The sequence below is a fragment of the Aotus nancymaae genome, unplaced genomic scaffold (genome assembly GCF_030222135.1).
Source record: "Aotus nancymaae isolate 86718 unplaced genomic scaffold, 86718_ANA_hifiasm-v0.15.2.pri h1tg000009l, whole genome shotgun sequence".
Taxonomy (NCBI): domain Eukaryota; kingdom Metazoa; phylum Chordata; class Mammalia; order Primates; family Aotidae; genus Aotus; species Aotus nancymaae.
The window spans coordinates 8,492,219-8,510,054 of NW_026988420.1; the positions used below are offsets into that span (position 1 = coordinate 8,492,219).

The 17,836-nt window shown below is 40.6% G+C and overlaps 1 protein-coding gene across 2 annotated transcripts in view; it reads left to right on the forward strand.

Moving 5' to 3' along the window:
• The first annotated feature begins 309 nt into the window (after positions 1-309).
• EEF1AKMT1 (EEF1A lysine methyltransferase 1) overlaps positions 310-17,836 on the forward strand; it is a 52,790-nt gene continuing 35,263 nt past the window's right edge. For both annotated transcript variants that reach the window (XM_064373542.1, XM_021664911.2), the window contains exon 1: positions 310-363. The gene's annotated coding sequence lies outside the window, so the exon portion shown is untranslated. The remainder of the gene's footprint in view (positions 364-17,836) is intronic.

Sequence of the window (17,836 nt, forward strand, 5' to 3'; positions counted from 1 at the left end):
TTGGCCAGGCTGGTCTCGAACTTCCTGACCTCAGGTGATTTCCGCCCCCGACCTCGACCTCCCAAAGTGCGGGGATTACAGGTGTGAGCCACCGCGCCCGGCCAGGACTTTAAATTTTTATTACCACCATTCTTGGAGGCAACTGATGAGACACGTGAGGGAACGACTCCGGGCTGGACACAACGCCCAGGCTTGTAAGCGCGGGATTGAGACGCTGCCAGCATACTGTCTGGCTTGCCCAAGCACCCAGACGTGTGCGCCTGCGCCTGTGTCGGCGCCGGCGCCTGCGCCTGCGCGAGCGCGACTGTGGCCAGCCCCTCCCACTGCTCAGGGCTGGTCAGAGTGACTGCGGACGCGTGGCTGGTGAGTGGCGGGTTCGGGCGCGGACGTGGGGTTGACTGCGCGCCGCCGAGGGGTTTTAGACTCGTTTAGTTTCCTTTTGCGTGTTAGTTTCTCACCTTTTCCAGCACTGTAGTGGTGGAAAGCTTTAATTAGCAGTGGCTGGCGGATGCCTGAGGGAAGGAGCTGGCGCCGGCCTGAGAGGGGACCCTGGTTGCTGATTGGGCGCGGCCGGGCCTCGTGTCCTGGTTGCCGGAACGGGCCGCGTCCTGTGCCGCGCACGTCGGCGCCCGGGCCTTAGGCAGCCTTGATGCTGAGGGGGAAATTAACCCCCAGACTATGGCAGCGCGTGGAGGCCTCCTTTCCGAGCAGAAACTGGGCTGGGCTTCTGTCCTTTCCATCTTTGCCCTCAGAAGTTTGCTGATAAGAGTTTTCAAAATACCCGGCCAGGCTTTACTGTCCGCTCCTGGAGGGCGGGTATCCGCAGCGCCGGTCGCTGGGGCTTCTGAGGCGGGTCCCCTGCCGGGTTCCGGGGCTTGGGAGGTGGAATAGACTAGGACTCGGGCAGCTTTACTGGAAAAAGGGCAGTAGCTGCGGAGGTGCGGGAGAAATGCTGGGATGTTCTTGGGTCTCTACCCCGAGGAAGCCACATGTCAGACAGGAAGGTCTTCCTGATAGGGGTTGTGATGGGGTGTACGTTACAACGTCGCACTGCACACCTACGACCTGCATTTAACTGTAAGCATTACCTCCTTTTAAAAGTTAATTTTGAAACAACAGAAATAAATAGAATTTCGAAAAGCAAGAGAGAACTGTTTGAGGCAGGGGGATTGAAACATGCAAAGAGAATGAAAAACTTTGGCCCTTTTCTAGACGTAAATTGGATTAAGGGTACAATCATGCAGCAATCTACAAAAAGTATTTGGAGAATATCTAGGCCTTCCCCATTCCTAGAGGGAGCGTTGCTCTCCTGCGGTTTCCTGGAGTCTGGAGTGGCTCCTAGGTTAATCCTCTCTCTGCTAGATCACACTGTCTTAACCTAATTTCACACGAGAATGATTGTGGAAATTACAGTATGGTGGTTTTGCCTTAAGTAAATTTGATAACATGGAAATTGAGTAATTGTATACAAAAAGAGACTAATAGCCCATCAGAAGCTGGCTCATCCCTGCTTATGCTGCAATCCAACATGTCTGCCCCTTTGCTCATGCTGTTCCATCTTCTGGAATTCTCACTCTTCATCCTTACTTTTTCCTCAGGCCGAGTTGAAGCTCCACCTGCTCTTTCACGCCTCTCCCCACTCGCCCTCTACTCTGATCCCATGGTGTGAATGGTGCTGCCCTGTAGAGGGCCTCCACCTTACCGCTGGTGTTCGCCATGTGTCTGCCTAACCTAGAGTTTCTCAACCTTAGCTTGTAGGGCAGGATACTTCTTTGATGTGGAGAGCTGTCCTGTGAATTTTAAGTTCAGCAGCCTCTATGCCAGTAGCAACCTCCTTTCCATTTATGGCAACCAAAACTGTCTCCAGGCATTGCCAGATGTCAAAAGGGCTCCTGGTTCTGTGAGAACTGCTGATCTAGAGTGTGAGCCATGTAAGGTCCAGGATCAGTTTAATAATAATAAAATTACAATATAATCCATAGGTAAAAATTTTTAAAGAAAAAAAAAATTTTTTTAAACTGCCACTTGTGGTGCAGGGCTACCCCATAGACAGTATGCCCAGAGTAGCCATAAAAAATTTTAAAAATAATAGTAATATAACAGAACTTTACAGCACTTTTGGATTTGAAAAAATCTTGCAACCCCCCTTAGAAATTCTAAAAATAATAAAGATGATAAAAATAGTAACTTAAAACATAGCTAAAAATAGGTTCATTTCATTTAAGTTTTTTTTTTTTTTGAGATGGACTCTCACTCTTGTGGCTCAGGCTGGAGTGCAATGGTAAGATCTCTGTTCACTGGAACCTCCACCTCCCCAGTTCAAGTGATTCTCCTGCCTCAGCCTCCCGAATAGCTGGCACTACGGGCATCCGCCACCATGCCTGGCTAATTTTTGTATTTTTAGTAGAGACGGGGTTTCACTATGTTGGCCAGGCTGATCCCAAACTCCTGACCTCAGGTCAGCTGCCCCCCTCGGCCTCCCAAAGTGCTGAGATTACAGATGTGAGCCACCACTCTCGGCCATTTCATTTAATCTTTAATGTTTATTTTGCTAACAGATTTCATTTACTTCATTAGAAGAAGTGATGCACTTTTGAACTCACTTTAACAATGTAGGAAACATTCTATGATTCCTAAAATTGCCACCTATGCTGTCCATGTGTTCTTCCATTAATCTTATTGTCATTTAACATTTATTTCATATGTATTGTTTTAGTCTATCTCTGCCTCTCTAGAATGTAAGCTCCAATAGAATAAGGACTTGGAGACTCAGCACCAAAAACAGTGCTTCCTACATGGTAGAAAATGATTATCAAAGGAATGGATTTGATACACTTTAAACTTTTATTTTGGGATCAAATTCTTATATAGGTTGGAACTTAATCGCCTTTTACAGCTGTGAAGGTAGACAATTTTAGGCCAGGCACGGTAGCTCATGCCTGTAATCCCAGCACTTTGGGAGGCCGAGGCAGGCAGATCACAAGGTCAGGAGGTCAAGACCATTCTGGCTAACACGGTGAAACCCCATCTCTACTAAAAATACAAAAAATTGGCCCGGCATGGTGGCTCATGCCTGTAATCTCAGCACTTTGGGAAGCTGAGGTGGGCGGATCACGAGGTCAGGAGATCAAGACCATCCTGGGCAACATGGTGAAACCCCATCTCTACTAAAAATACAAAAATTAGCTGGGCGTGGTGTTGCGAGCCTGTATTCCCAGCTACTCGGGGGGCGAGACAGGAGAATCGCTTGAACCAGGCAGTCGGAGATTGTGGTGAGCCAAGATCATGCCACTGCACTCCAGCCTTGTGACAGAGTGCACACACCTGTAGTCCAGCTACCTGGGAGGCTGAGGCAGGATAATCACTTGAACCTGGGAGGCGGAGGTTGCAGTGAGCTAAGATCATGCCACTGCACTCCAGCCTGGGTGACAGCGAGACTCGGTCTCAAAAAAAAAAAAAAAAAGACAATTTTATTAAATTGCTCTTTGGAATTCCTTGTTTGAAGTCAACTGGTTCTTTGCTGGTTTTCATGTTTTATTTCTAAGTGACGAGCTAACAAGTTACAGGCTGTTACTTAAAAACCCTTCTTCAGAGATGCAGCTGTAGAAAGTACTAATAAAAATGAAATTGGCTGAGCATGATGGCTCATGCTTGTAATCCTGGCACTTTGGGAGAACAAGGTGGGTGGATCACTTGAGTCCAGGAGTTTGGGACCAGCCTGGGCAACGTGACGAGACCTCCATCTCTACAAAAATTAGCTGGGCATTGTTGGGTGCACCTGCTACTCAGGAGGCTGAGGTGGGAGAATCGCTTGAGCCAGGGAATTTGAAGCTGCAGTGAGCCACGATCGCACCACTGCACTCCAGCCTGGGCAACAGAGTGAAACCTTCTCTCAAAAAAAGAGTTACTTCTATGTCAAGGATAAATACATATGCATATGTGTGCATGTATTATGTGTCTGCGTATGTATATGGACACACTCATGTATATACACACAAACACACTTTAATTTTTCTGTCCGTTCTAGACAGTATTGTAGTGCAGCCTTTATTAGGAACTTGTACTCTTTGATTTTGCTAGGCAACATTGATTTTTAATAGTTTCCTGATTTTTTTCCGGAATGAAAAGAACTCACAATTCTGGAATACCAAAGTGAAACCTTTCAGTTGTTTGCAGATCATATTGCCATGTTTTCCCAGTTCAGCATGCAGACAAACTAATCTTTGGAATTTCTACTTGGAAATTTTCCATCCTGTTAGGTCCTGGTATGCTTTCCTGAAAATGTGTTCTTTGTGCTTATTGCGGTAAACTAGAACTATTCATTTCAAGCATTCATACCATTTTTTGGTGGGACTTCTATAGTCAACCCCTGTGTTGACTGAAATTATTTTTAATTCTAAGTATATAACCTTGAAAGTAGATAATCCATCACTTTTCATCTTATAAAACTAAATAATATACCTATTAAGCAACTCCCTATTCTTCCCTCCCTCCAGCCCCTAGCAACCACAGTTCTACTTTCTGTCTTATTTTCACTACTCTAGGTACCTCATATAAATGGAGTTATGCAGTTGTTTTTTTAAATGACTGGCTTATTTCACTTAGCATAATGTCCTCAAGTTTATCCACATTGTAGCATATATCAGCATTTCCTCCTTTTTCAAGGGACTTATATTCCTTTTTCCTGTATTCATGCTTGCTGATTCTTTCTTTTGCCTGCTCAAAACTGCTTTTAATTCCTCTAGTGAGTTTTTCATTTCATTATATTTTTCAGCTTCAGTATTTCTACTTAGTTTCCTTTTGTTTTCTGTCTCTATGTTTTCATTTTGTTCATTCATCATTTTTCTCACTTATTCTACACTTTAGTTATCCGAGAATCTTTAAGTTAGTTATTTTAAAGTCTTTGTCTATGAGGCCCACCATCTAGCCTTTCTCAGGGATGGTTTCTGTTGATTTATTTTTTTCCTTTGAATGGGCCGTACTTTCCTGTTTGTGTGCCTTGTAATTTTTATGTTGAAAATTAGATATTTGAATCTAATAATGTGATAACTCTGGAAGCCATATTGTCCCCGTCACCAGATTTTGCTGGGTTTTTGTTATTTGTGAGGGGTGGTGGTTATAAACTGTCTTTTGCTGGGGATCAGCATGAGTTGTAAACTTAAGATCTTCTTAGGTCTTTTCTGAGCCCCTGCCTTTCCCTGTGTGATGACTTTCTAAATTCCCCTATATATGCAGTTCTGTTTGAATGTCTCAGTCCTTAGATATCTGAGTTCCCAAAGGGGTAAATGAGAAAAGTGAAAGCACTGGAGAAAGGTGCTGGCCCTTTAAGTCTGCTGGAAGTCACTCTAGCCAGAGGGAGAGGGGCTTTCAACAACGACTGCCACCTGTGTCTTTGGCTGTCTTATAACAGCAGCAAAGGCAGTCAGAACAGATATTCCAATATTTGAGATAGGTGGCTCCTATAAGTTTTATGCAAGGTGTTTCTAGAATGTATGGATAGCCAAGCTGCTCCTGGAACTATTCTCTGTTTACTTAGATTTTGTATTTGCCTATTTGACATACATTAATTACAGGGACAAACTAAAGGCCAAAGTTGTTTGCATCATCTTTTTAAGCCCTCTCTTGTGGGTGCACAAAACACATATCATAGATTTCTCATTAACAACGGTAGAATGTCTGTTTTTGCTTTATGCCCAATAGGGGGATGTCCCCACCTATATTTTTCCCACTGACTTAGCAATAAAGGCACGGTCTCAGGTCCTCTGTCTGCTTTTTGGTCTCTGCTTGTGACAGAGGTTCATGTGACCCCCTGTGGCATACCATGTCCCTCATTTCTGGGGAGAATTGTAACATTAAACTTTCTTTTCAATGGCATTGATCTTTCCATTCTCTCTGTCACCTTTATAAATAAATAACACAAAACAAGAATGCATGCATAGCTGCATGTCATGGGGCTGGAGAGTACCTGCTGCTGAGCAGAGAGCTGAAATTCATTGAAATTAACCGTTATTTACCATCCAAGCCTTCCAATAGACTAGAGCAGGGGTGTCCAATCTTTTGGCTTCCCTGGGCCATATTGGAAGAAGAATTGTCTTGAGCCACACATAAAATACACTAACACTAACAATAGCTGAGAATCTGGCCAAGATGGCTACAGTGCAAGCCTGAGTACCAGAGAAAATAGAGAAAGAACTCTGGGTATCTGCAGAGGGACCTCCTTGATAAACTACTGGAAAAAAGGGAAAGAAACATCTGAAAAGATTTGAAGGAACAGTACCTGACTCATTCAAAATCAAGAATAGTGTCTTTTTCTACCAGCTGGACTGGAAAACCTCAATTTAGGGGACATTGAGTAGAGTACTTCAAAGGGTTTTGCCTCAGTAGTGTGTAATCAGTATAGACTAAGTGCTCTGCTCTTACCTAACAGTAGATGAGACTTGAAAGAATCAAATGTTTCTAAGTAAATAAACTGCATCCCAGTGCAAATCTCAAGAATACTTATATAGGAATGCAGAAATATACAGTATACAAGTTGAAATTCACAATGTCTGGCATTCAACAAAATTATCAGACATGTAAAGAAGCAAGAAAATAGAACCCATAATGGGAAAAATCGGTACACTGAAACTGATGCAGAGTAGATATATGTTAGAAGTAGCAGACAAGGACACTAAAATAAATTTATATCCTGTGCTTTCAAAAAGCTAGAGGAAAGATTGAACATGTTAACTAGAAATATGCAAATAAAGATGCATGTAACTTTCGGTGATGTCTGAGATGAAATGTCTGTGGTAAAAATTACACTGTATGGGATTAATTAGATACCAAAAAAGAGAAGATTGGTAAACTTGAAGACTAGAAATAGGAGCTATCACAAATGAAAGACAAAGAAAAAAGTTTAAAATGAAGAAAACATCAGAGAGTTGTGGTACAATATTAAGCTACTACATACATGTATAATTGGAGTCCCTGAAAGGGAAGGGAGGCAGAAGATTACTTGGGATATAATGGTTAGAGTTTTTCCATATTTGTTGAAAAACTATAAACCCACAGATCCAAGAAGCTCAATAAACACAAAGGACAAGAAACATGTAAAAAAAACCACACCAAGGCACATCATAGTCAAATACCCAAAACCAGTAATAAAGAGAAAAATCTAAAAAGCCATCAGAAAAGAAAGACTTGACAAAAAATAAGAATTACAGCAGATTTTATGTGTGGAAACAATGCAGTGAATAGACAGTGGAGGACTATATTTAAAATACCAAAAGAAAACTTGTCAACCTCAAATTCTATACCTATAGTTAAACAGACATTCTCAGAAAGAAAGCTGAGCAGTGCATCATCAGCAGAAATGTACTGCAAGGACTGTTCAAGGAAGTCTTTCAAGCAGAAGGAAAATGATACCAGCTGGAAATATCTCTACAACTGAATAAGAAGCTAAATATATGAGTTTTTAATTTAACAATGTAGTCTGGCATTTATAACAAATGTAAAAGTAAGATGTATGATATAACAATAACAAAGGTTTGGAGAAAAGAAATGGATTTATATATACTATTATAAGTTTTGTTTTGTGGGTTTTTTTTTTTTTTTTTTTTTGGCCTCCTGGGTTCAAGCAATTCTCTTGTCTCAGCCTCCTGGGTAGCTGGGACTACAGTCTCCTGCTGTCACACCCGGTTAATTTTTGTACTTTTAGTAGAGATAGGGCTTCACCATATTGGTCAGGCTGGTCTCACACTCCTGACCTCAGGTGATCCACCTGCCTCAGCCTCCCAAAGTGCTGGGATTACATACATGAGCCACCACACCCAACCGTATACCATAATTCTTAAGCAACCTCTTAAATAACAAAGAATCACAGCTAGTAAGCCAACAATGGAGAAAGAAAGAAGAGTCATAAAATGTTTTCACTACTGTGTAGTGAATATATATACACACACACACACATACACACTAACTATAGGAATATACAGCATTATATACTATCTAATGATTGGACATTTCAGTTGAGTTTATTTTTGTTCTATTACATATTTCTACTTTTAGCATCTTTTCATATATTTACATGCCTACTTGATGTTAGACTTCTTAATTGTGGTCAGTCTGGAAGGTGTATAGTGGTATCTTATTATGATTATAGTGTGCATTCCGTGATGTCAAGATTGAACACCTTTTCATATGATTTTTGATTATTTGTATGTCATCTTTTATAAAGTGCCAATTGACATATTTTGCCTGTTTGTCTTTTGGTATAAAATAATTCTAAAAAAAAAAAATTCAAGAAACATATGTGAAAGCTAGAAAATGAAACAAGATTGAAAACCAAGGGAAGAAACAGCGAATAATGAAATAGCAGGGTTAAGCACAATATATCAAAAATAACATTGTGTAAAAGGTCCAAATGCACCAATAAAAGATTTTTTTTTTTTTGGAAGAACATTTTATTTTCTTTTGGACATATACTCAGTAATAGGATTGCTGGGTCAAATGATAGTTCTAAGTTCTTTGAGAAGTCTCCAAACTGCTTTCCATGGGGGCTGCAATTTTTTTTTTTTAATTTTTTTTTTAAATATCTTTTTTTTTTTTTAATTGCATTTTAGGTTTTGGGGTACATGTGAAGAACATTCAAGATTGTTGCGTAGGTGCATACGTAGCAGTGTGATTTGCTGCCTTCCTCCCCTTCACCTATATGTGGCATTTCTCCCCCTGCTATCTCTCCCCAGCTCCCCACCTCCTGCTGTCCCTCCCCTATTTCCCCCGAACAGACCCCAGTGTGTAGTACTCCCCTCCCTGTGTCCATGTGTTCTCATTGTTCAACACCCGCCTATGAGTGAGAACATGCAATGTTTGATTTTGTGTTCTTGTGTCTTTTTGCTGAGAATGGTGGTTTCCAGGTTCATCCATGTCCCTACAAAGGATGCGAACTCATCGTTTTTGATGGCTGCATAATATTCCATGGTGTATGTGTGCCACATTTTCCCTGTCCAGTCTGTCATCGATGGGCATTTGGGTTGGTTCCAGGTCTTAGCTATTGTAAACAGTGCTGCAATGGACATTCGTGTGCATGTGTCCTTATAGTAGCATGATTTATAATCCTTTGGATATATACCCAGTAATGGGATTGCTGGGTCAAATGGAATTTCTATTTCTAGGTCCTTGAATCATCACACTGTCTTCCACAATGGTTGAACTAATTTACACTCCTACCAACAGTGTAAAAGTGTTCCTATTTCTCCACATCCTCTCCAGCATCTGTTGTCTCCAGATTTTTTAATGATCGCCATTCTAACTGGCGTGAGATGGTATCTCAATGTAGTTTTGATTTGCATTTCTCGAATGACCAGTGATGATGAGCATTTTTTCATATGTTTGTTGGCCTCCTGTATGTCTTCTTTTGTAAAGTATCTGTTCATATTCTTTGCCCACTTTTGAATGGGCTTGTTTGTTTTTTTCTTGTAAATCTGTTTTAGTTCTAATAAAAGATCTTATCTGTAAAGATCTCTTTAAAAGAAAACTGCTATCCACAAGAAAGTCACTTCAAAATTAGGTGTGTGTGTATTGAAAGTGAAAGGAAAGGAAAATACATACCATAGAAATTTTGTTTTAAAAGACATGAGTACTTTTATTGATACCAGGTAAAGTAGACATAAGAGTAAAGAAATCACCAGGAACAACAACAGAATTACATAATATAAAAAGAGTGAATTCATCAAGAACAAATAACAATTCTAAACATGTATGCACCAAATGAGAACAATTTATAATTACATGAAGCATGAAGTAAAAACTGATAGAACTGAAAGGAAATAGACAAATCCACAATTACAGCTGGGTACTTAATTCCCTCTCAGCAATTGATAGATAGATGGGAAACCAGCAAGGATATGGGGGACTTAATAACACCATTAACCAAAGGATATATTCACATTTATATAACCCTTCACCCAATAACATCAAAATACACATTATTTTCAAGTATTCATGGAACATTCACCAACATAGACCATATCCTGGGACATTACACTAGCTTCAGCATTTTTAAAAAGTGTTGAAATTATACATGCTAGAAAACCTAACAGAAAAATCTCTAAACACTTGGAAATTAAACAGTGTACTTTTAAGTAATATATGAGCCAGAGATAAATTTAAAAGTACACTGAACTGAATGAAAATGAGTGAAAAAGTATAAAAATTTGCTGGGATGTTGTTATAAGGGAATTTAAAGCACTGAACACTTAAATTAGAAGAAAGGTCTCAAAACAGTATGCTAAACTCCCAGATCAAAAAGTTAGTTAAAGAAAAGCAAAATAAATGCAAAGAAAGAAGGAAGGAAATAAAAAGCAGGCATCAATAAAATTGAAAATAATGATGCAAAAACTTATTTTTTAAAAGAGATTAATAACATTGATGTACCTTTAGTAAGAAAAAAGAGAAGATAGAGATTACATTAGGAAAGAAATGGGGATATTAGTACAGATCCTAAAGACATTAGAAACAACTGGGGACTGGTACAAACATCTCTATATAGTTAAATTTAAAAACTTAGAAGAAGTGGACGAATTCATTGAAACTAGAAACTACCAGAATGTACCCAATATGAAATTGATAATGGCAGTGGCTCACACCTGTAATCCCAGCACTTTGGGAGGCTGAGGCAGGCCGATCACTGGAGGTTAGGAGTTTGAGACCAGCCTGGCCAACACGGTGATACTGTCTCTACTAAAAATATTACAAAATCTACAAAAACTCTGTCTCCACTAAAAAGATTATTACAAAAATTATCCAGGTCAGTTGGCGGACACGTAATCCCAGCTACTTGGGGGTTGAGGCTGGAGAATCACTTGAACCCAGATGGCGGAGGTTGCAGTGAACCAAGATTGAGCCATTGCACTCCAGCCTGGGTGACGATAGTGAAACTCAGTTTCAAAAAAAATTCAGGTCTTAAATGTTAGGGCTACTATAACAAAATACCATAGACTAGGTGGCTTAAAAATAAAAGTGATGGCAGAAACCACAATTACCTTTGCACCAACCTAATATCTCCAGATACAATTACAATGAGGGTTACCGCTTTAACATATAAATGGGCTGGGGGGTGAATTGAGTCCATAGCATATGATTTCACTGAAAAATTTTACCAAATGTTTATTGAATTGCACTGATTATATATTCTCTTCCAGAACATAGAAGAGACATTTCTAGTTCATTTGATGAGACCAAAGATAATACAAAGAGAACTATAGACCAGTATACCTCATGAAGATAAGTGTCAAAATAATGAGCAAAATATTATTAAATATGATCCAGCAATACATAAGAAGAATTATGTACCACAGTTAAGTGGGACTTATTCCAGGAATGTGAGACTGGTTTAATAGAAAATCAATCAGTTTAGTTTACATCAAGAGATTCAAGAAAAATCATGTGATCATATAAATTGATGTCAAAAAGTTATACGAAAATTCAACACCAATTAATGACCAAACTCAGCAAACTACTAATAAAGGGAACTTCCTCATCTTGACATTCAACATCTACTGGCTGGGTGCAGTGGCTCATGCCTGTAATCCCAGCACTTTTGAAGGCTGAGGCAGGAGGATTGCTTGAGCTCAGGAGTTTGAGACCAGCCTGGACACCAAAGTGGAACCCCATCTCTACAAAAAATAAAAATATTAGCTGGGCATGGTGGCACATGACTGTAGTCTCAGCTGCTTGGGAGGTTGAGGTGGAAAGATCACTTGAGCCCCGGGGGTTGAGGCTGCGTCATACTTAATGGTGAAAGATTGAATGGTTTCCCACTTAAAATATGGGACAAGTGTAGGATATCTGCTCTTATCACTCTTAGTCAACTTATTTGAAGTCCTGGACAGGTGCGGTGGCTCATGCCTGTAATCCCAGCACTTTGGTAGGCTGAAGCAGGCAGATCACCTGAGGTCAGGAGTTCGAGACCAGCCTGGCCAACATGGCGAAACCCCATCTTCACTAAAAATAAAAAAATTGAAAATTAAATTGGGAGGGAGCGCCAAGAGGCGCCAAGAGGAGGCAACACCAGAATGCAGCTCCCAGTGAATGAGATGCAGAGGGCTAGAGGACTTCACGATTCCAAATGAGGTGCCAGGTTCATTTCGGGGGGACTGGAAGGACTCTGAAAATAGCCCGGGTAAGGAGACAAAGCAGGGTGAGATCTGCCCCAGGAGAACGAACCAAGACAGGATGAGGCACATCCCCACTTGGAACATGCAGCTGGTTGGAGGGTCAGGGGACTTCACCCCCTCAGTGCTCCGATTCAGATCCTGTGCTTACCTCATCCCTCCTGCAACCCATGATCCACGAGAGCCCCATTAGACAGGCACTGTGGGTTGTTGATGCAAATCTGAGCAACAGCTCCCACCTGGTGCTGTAAGTTGTTGGCCAGACCTGGGCGTAAGTTTGGACTGATGCCAGCATGATGGAACAACCCGTCCCACAGAAAGAGGCAGAGTTGAAAGCAGGGAAACAGGTAATAAGGCCTGGCAGGCCCCACCCCCACAACAAAACTCAAACTGAAGCCTGCATGCCAGAGAGCTTGGCAGTGAATACACCAGTTTGGCCCCAACCAGGAAGACTGAGCTCAGGGTAGGAGAGGTGCCATTGGGAAGGCGGGGCTAATTTCACCTGCAAACAAACCCCAGGGGAAGAATACCCACCCAGCAACCTGACTGAATCTGAGGCAGCCCAGCAGCGCCTCTACAGGCCAAAAAAGATGTAGCTCCAACCGCAACAGAAAGGATGTCCACTCAGAGATTTCTCCCAAAATCACCAACTTCAAAGATCAAAGGGAGATAAATCCACAAAGATGGGGGAAAAAAACATCGCAAAAAGGATGAGACCTTCAAAGACCAGAACACCTCTTCCCTCCCAGGGATCACAACTCCTCAGCATCAGGGAACAAAACAAGACAGAAAATGAGTTTGACGAATTGACAGAAGCAGGCTTCAGAAGGTGGATAATAACAAACTTCTCTGAGTTAAAAGACCATGTTCTAATCCAATGCAAAAAAACTAAGAACCTTGAAAAAAGGTTAGACAAAATGCTAACTAGAATAACCAGCTTAGAGAAGAACATAAATGACTTGATGGAGCTGAAAAACACAGCACAAGAACTTCACGAGGCATGCACAAGTTTCAACAGCCGAATCAATCAAGCAGAAGAAAGGATATCAGAAATAGAAGATCAAATAAATGAAATAAAATGAGAAGGCAAGATTGGAAAAAAAAAGAGTGAAAAGAAACAAACAAAGCCTCTAAGGGTTATGTGAAAAGACCTAATCCACACTTGATCAGCATACCTGAATGTGACAAGGAAAATGAATCCAAGTTGGACAACACTCTTCATGATATTATCCAGGAGAACTTCCTCAACCTAACAAGGCAGGCCAACATTCAAATCCAGGAAATACAGAGAACACCACAAAGATATTCCTCAAGAAGAGCAACCCCAAGGCACATAATCATCAGATTCACCAGGGTTGAAATGAAGGAAAAATCCTAAGGGCAGCCAGAGAAAAAGGTCGAGTCACCCACAAAGGGAAGACCATCAGACTCACAGCGGATCTCTTGGCAGAAACTCTACAAGCTAGAAGGGAGTGGGGGCCAATATTTAACATCCTTAAAGAAAAGAACTTTCAACCCAGAATTTCATATCCAGCCAAACTAAGCTTCATAAGTGAAGGATAAATAAAATCCTTTACAGACAAGCAATTGCTGAGAGATTTCATTGCTACAAGACCTGACTTAACAAGAATTCCTGAAGGAAATACTAAACATAGAAAGGAACAACTAGTACCAGCCACTGCAAAAATGTACGAAATGGTAAAGGACAATGATGCAATGAAGAAACCACATCAACTAATGGGCAAAGCAACCAGCCAGTAACAAAATGGCAGGATCAAATTCAAAATAACAGTATTCACATTGAATATAAATGGCCTAAATGCCCCAATCAAAAGACACAAACTGGCAAACTGGATAAAAAGTCAAGACCCAACAGTGTGCTATATTCAGGAGACCCATCTCACATGCAAAGACTCACATAGACTCAAAATAAAGTGATGGAAGAAGATCTGCCAAGCAGGAGTAGCAATCCTAGTCTCTGATAAAACGACTTTAAACCAACAAAGATCAAAAGAGACAAAGAAGGGCATTACATAATGGTAAAAGGATCAATGCAACAAGAAGAGCTAACTATCCTAAATATTTATGCACCCAATGCAGGAGCACCCAGATACATAAAGCAAGTTCTTAATGACCTACAAAGAGACTTGGACTCCCACACATTAATAGTGGGAGACGTTAACACTCCACTGACAATATTGGATAGATCGAGACAGTCAACAAGGATATCCAGGATTTAAACACAGATCTGGACCAAGCAGACCCAATAGACATTTACAGAACACTCCACCTGAGATCCACAGAATACACATTCTTCTCAGCACGACATCACACTCTAAAATTGATCACATAATTGAAAGTAAATCACTCCTCGGCAAATGCAAAAGAATGGAAATCATAACAAACAGTCTGTCAGACCACAGTGCAATCAAATCAGAACTCAGGATTAAGAAAAGCACTCAAAACTGCACAATCACATGAAAACTGAACAACTTGCTCCTGAATGATGAATGTATAAACAATGCAGAAGACAGGAAATAACTAAGATCAGAGCAAAACTGAAGGAGATAGAGACACAAAAAAACCCTTCAAAAAAATCAATAAATCCAGGAGCTAGATTTTTGAAAAGATCAATAAAATAGACCACTAGCTAGACTAATAAAAAACAAAAGAGAGAAGAATTGAATAGATGCAATAAAAAATAATAAAGGGGAGATCACCGCCAATTCCTCAGAAACACAAACTACCATCAGAGATTACTACAAACAGCCCTATGCACATAAACCAGTAAATCTGGAAGAAATGAATAAATTCCTGGACACTCGCACACTCCCAAGACTAAGCCGGGAAGAAGTTGAAACAATGAATAGACCAATAACAAGGTCTGAAGTTGAGGCAGTAATTAATAGCTTACCGACCAAAAAAGTCCAGGTCCAGGCGGGTTGACAGCTGAATTCTACCAGATGTACAAAGAGGAGCTGGTACCATTCCTGTTGAAACTCTTCCAAACAATACAAAAAGAGCGAATCCTCCCTAACTCTTTCTATGAGACCAATATCATCCTGATACCAAAACCTGGCAGAGACACAACTGAAAAAGAAAACTACAGGCCAATATCCATGATGAACATTGATGCAAAAATCTTGAATAAAATACTGGCAAACCGAATCCAACAGCACATCAAAAAGCTTATCCACCATGATCAAGTAGGCTTCATCTCGGGGATGAAGGCTGGTTCAACATATGCAAATCTATAAACGTAATCCATCACATAAACCACATGATTATCTCAGTAGATGCAGAGAAGGCCTTCAACAAAATTCAACAGCGCCTTTATGCTAAAAACTGTCAATAAACTAGACATAGGTGAAATGTATCTCAAAATAATAAAAGCTGTTTATGACAAACCCACAGCCAATATCATACTAAATGGGCAAAAACTAGAAGCATTCCCTTTAAAAACTGGCACTAGACAAGGATGCCCTCTCTCACCACTCCTATTCAACATAGTATTAGAAGTTCTAGCCAGAGCAATTAGGCAAGCAAAATAAATAAAGGGCATTCAATTAGGAAAAGAAGTCAAATTGTCCTTGTTTGTAGACGACATGATCGTATATTTAGAAGACCCCATCATCTCAGCCCAAAACCTTAAGCTGATAAGCAACTTTGGTGAAGTCTCAGGATACAAAATCAACATGCAGAAATCACAAGCTTTCCTATACACCAACAACAGAGAAACAGCCAAATCATGAGCAAACTCCCATTTACAATTGCTACAAAGAGAATAAAATTCCTAGGAATACAGCTAACAAAGGATGTAAAAGATCTCTTCAAGGAGAACTACAAACCACTGCTCAAGGAAATAGGAGAGGACATAATCAGATGGAAAAACATTCCATGTTCATGGTTAGGGAGGATCAATATTGTGAAACTGGCCATACTGCCCAAAGTAATTTAGAGATTCAATGCTATCCCCATCAAGCTACAATTGACCTTCTTTACAGAACTGGAAAAAAACACCTTAAACTTCATATGGAACCAAAAGAGAGCCTGCATAGCCAAGACAATCCTAAGCAAAAAGAACAAAGCTGGAGGCATGATGCTGTCTGACTTCAAACTATGCTACAAGGTCACAGTAATCAAAACAGCTTGGTACTGGTACCAAAACAGAGATATAGACCAATGGAACAGAACAGAGGCCTTGGAAATAATGCCACACATCTACAACCATCTGATCTTTGACAAACCAAAGAAAAACAAGCCTTGGGAAAAGGATTTCCTGTTTAATAAATGGTATTGGGAAAACTGGTTAGCCATATGCAGGAAGGTGAAACTGGACCCTTTCCTTACACCTTATACAAAAATTTACTCCAGATGGATTAAAGATTTAAACATAAGACCTAACACCATAAAAACCCTAGAAGAAAACCTAGGCAACACCATCTAGGACATAGGCACAGGCAAGGACTTCATGACTAAAACAACAAAAGCAATGGCAACAAAAGCCAAAATAGACAAATGAGATCTAATTAAACTTAAGAGCTTCTGCACAGCAAAAGAAACAATCATTAGAGTGAACCGGCAACCAACAGAATGGGAAAGTTTTTTTTGTAATCTACCCATCTGACAAAGGGCTAATATCCAGAATCTACAAAGAACTAAAGCAGATTTACAAGAAAAAAACAAACCCATTCAAAAGTGGGCGAAGGATATGAACAGACACTTGTCAAAAAAAGGCATATATGCAGCCAACAAACATGAAAAAATGCTCATTATCATTGGTCATTAGAGAAATGCAAATCTAAACCACATTGAGATACCATCTCACACTGGTTAGAATGGCAATCATTAAAAATCTGGAGACAACACATGCTAGAGAGGATGTGGAGAAAAGGGAACACTTTTACATTGTTGCTGGGAGTGTAAATTAGTTCAGCCATTGTGGAAGACAGTGTGGTGATTCCTCAAGGATCTAGAAATAGAAATTCCATTTGACACAGCAATCCCATTACTGGGTATGTACCCAAAGGCTTATAAATTGCTCTATTATAAAGACACATGCACACATATGTTCGTTGCGATGCTGTTTATGATAGCAAAGGCCTGAAACCAACCCAAATGCCCATCAATGATAGACTGGACAAAGAAAATGTGGCACATATACACCATGGAATACTGTGCAGCCATAAAGGATGCGTTCATATCCTTTGTAAATACATGGATGAATCTAGAAACCATCAATCTCAGCAAACTGACACAAGAACAGAAAACCAAACACCACATGTTTTCACTCATAGGCGGGTGATGAACAATGAGAACACTTGGGCACGGGAAAAGGACAACATTCACTGGGCTAGGTGGGGGGTTGGAGGCGAGGGACAGTGGCAGGGCGGTGAGGATGGGGAGGGATAACACCGGGAGAAATGCCTGAAGTAGGCAACGGCAGGGGTCGGGGGTCAGGGGGATGAAGACAGCAAACCACCATGGCATGTATGTACCTATGCAACAATCCTGCAGGATACAGGATGTGCACATGTACACCAGAGCCCAAATGCAATTAAAAAGAAAAAAATTAGCCAGGCATGGTGGTGGGTGCCTGCAATCCCAGCTGGTCAAGAGACTGATGCAGGGAAAATCACTTGAACCTGGGAGATGGAGGTTGCAGTGAGCTGAGATTGTGC